This window comes from Gossypium hirsutum, chromosome A07, assembly GCF_007990345.1.
Source record: "Gossypium hirsutum isolate 1008001.06 chromosome A07, Gossypium_hirsutum_v2.1, whole genome shotgun sequence".
Taxonomy (NCBI): domain Eukaryota; kingdom Viridiplantae; phylum Streptophyta; class Magnoliopsida; order Malvales; family Malvaceae; genus Gossypium; species Gossypium hirsutum.
The window spans coordinates 38,804,578-38,807,274 of NC_053430.1; the positions used below are offsets into that span (position 1 = coordinate 38,804,578).

At 38.2% G+C, this 2,697-nt stretch overlaps 1 long non-coding RNA gene across 1 annotated transcript; it reads right to left on the reverse strand.

The window, feature by feature from the left end:
• Window positions 1–1,704: 1,704 nt before the first annotated feature.
• On the reverse strand, window positions 1,705–2,325 carry LOC121231914 (uncharacterized). Its single transcript, XR_005930073.1, has 2 exons — window positions 2,128–2,325; window positions 1,705–2,015 (listed from the first exon to the last, which is right to left on the reverse strand). It is a non-coding gene; the product is annotated as an uncharacterized lncRNA (long non-coding RNA).
• Between the last annotated feature and the right edge of the window lie 372 nt (window positions 2,326–2,697).

Below are 2,697 nucleotides of genomic sequence, written 5' to 3' on the forward strand. Positions count from 1 at the left end.
AAAACTCTTGACTTGACTAAGAATGTAGGTATGTGAAGCATTTAAGTGAGTATAAGCTTCAAAATTTACATGAGGAACGTACCTTCTTATGTGCTTAAGCTAAGGTCTCTGAAATGCCTTTGGCGATTCATTCTATGAGTAGTTCCTCTATTGTCCCCCACCTTGTACAATTAGGATCTGAAAAGGAGGACCTTGTTGACTGCAAACTCCTTGGCGACCCCTAAATTGTTTGCCATCCCTTTAGAAAGTGTTGCAAGCTGCCCTCTTAATTTCCTCTGCCTCAGCAAAGTTATGTGCCCTTTCATAAAAATCTGTCAAACTTTGTGACCTATTATCAATAAACAAATATTGTACATGCTCATTCTAAACTTTTATGATAAGGGCACCAATGGCCCACTGGTCCTCTAAGTTCTTTGTGTTCAACGTGACAGTACGGAATCGCTTGACATAATTCTGCAAAGATTCTCTATCCCTTTATTTCACTAACATCTAACTCATAGAAGTGCTCATTATTGTCTTATGGGCTCAAAATCTTCCAATAACATATGGCCCAACTGCGAGAAGCTTTGAATGGAGCCCTGTGGTAGAGACAAATAACAATCATTTGCACTTCCCCTAAGAGTGATTGAGAAAGATTTACATTTTGTTACATTAGAAGCTCCTAGCACATTCATATAATCATTATACTGCATGAGATGTGCCTGAGGATCCCTTCTACCTTTAAACATCTCTTTTGGTACCTTAAATTCAGTTGGTAGGCTCATGGCTGCCATTTTTGGAGACAATGGATCATTAGAACAAAACAACCAGTCTATGACTTGCACATCAAAGTGCAATTCTGTCACATCTTTATGCAAAGCATACATCTCGTTCTGCCATGACTTTGCATGTGCTCCCACAGCCTCATCTCGGAGAGGCGTGACATGATTCTGAAGATCAAAGTTGCCAAACTACATCATCCTCTTCAACTCCTCATTTTTTCTTAGCAGCTCTTATTGAAACACTTGTTGTTGTTCAAACCTAGCACTTTGTTGAGTCATCTGTTCCTTCATCAACATCAACTACTCCTGCAAACCAAACAATTGTTGTGGCGATGCTCCCTGATTAGAAGGAAATGACGGTCCCCGACCAGAGGGAGCATTGAGATCGAAAGAATTGGAGGCACCTGCATGGCCTGAGTTGCCCAAATTTTCTAGTTAGTCAGCACACCAACCAACAAAAAGGTCTACTTCACTGGGTTGATTGCCAGTGCCAGAACCTCAGGCCTAGCCTGATGGGAAATTGGTGGGGAAATTCTCATTGAGGTGAGTCATCTTGGTTTTCTGATGGTCGAAAATCTATCCATGCTCACCGCACCAAATTGTTGAGTGTTTTTAGAGTGTGTGTTCCCTTCAAAAGGCTTAAATTGTGTATTTATATTATGTGGTTACTATTTATGGACGTGATATCGTAGGTAGGTCCCCATGCATGCTAACACGTACCATAATACGTGTTTTCTAGATGTGGGTTTGCCTACATGGTGGTGTGAACCTACACGTGTGGTCTCTCGTATGGTCTCATAGAGTACGCAAACACCTAAAATGCGAACTCAAAGTGCAAGCCATGTAAATTACAGGTCAGGACCCAATCGAGTAACCGGGTAACGGGTTAGTAATAGCGAGTACTTTACATGGTTATGGTACAATGAAAAACTTAGCATAGTTGTTAATCAAACATGAAAATCATGCATTTGAGATTAGCTTCAACAAATTTTTGCTTATGAGATCTAAGATAAGGATAAAGTTGCGGATTGACACTGTGACCGACAATTTGAGGTTTGGAAGATAAGATGACAGTGAATTTTGGAAGTAAAGCTATTATTGTTTTCAACAGAGAAGAAACTGTTAAATGAAGCCTCTAAATCATTGTAATGTAGGGTTCTCATCTGATAAGACTAGAGTAGAGACCCTCAAAGCTTTAACCTTTTCTCCAACGATCATCCCCCAACATGGGAACCACCTGCTGAAAAATCTGTCCTTTGAAAGCAAATATGGTTGCAAATATATATATATAGAAGAATCAGATATGATATCATTTGACTTCATAGTCATATATGTATAAGTGATAATTAAATTAAAAAACCCTTACCAAGAAGTTGGGATATACAAGAATGTGTTTCGAAAAATGAACTGCAAGTCAAACCGGTGAAAAAACTTAGTATTATGTATAAACGCTCCGATCTTTTTTTTTTTTGTCTTCACACTCTTTTGTGACTCGAGTAAATTTATGGTAGGGCAGGTTGCTTCAGATGCTGCCCCAGCTTACATTTGGAGTTTTTTAAGCTAATTTCTAAAACAAAGTAGCAGTTAATGATGCAGATCCTTTTTATTTGTTGATTTATTTATGTTGTTTAAGCTTTGATGATAATATGTGGGGGAGAGCAACTTATGCCACTTAAAAAGGTGATTAGTCATTCAAGCTAAAAAAAGAAAAAGGATTAGTCATTGGATCCTAGCTCTTACACAGAATTTGATCATAGCTGGCAATGGATCAACAGCCTAAATGGGATAGCCTTTCATAATTAAGCCAGCAAAGGAAAAAGTAAAGTTCTCTTTGTACGATATTGCCACAAATTATGGGAAAAGATGTTACAGAGATTTCGTTTTGACTTCTCTATTTGAAAAATATACAATATAGTCCTTGTAAGTTAAATGAATG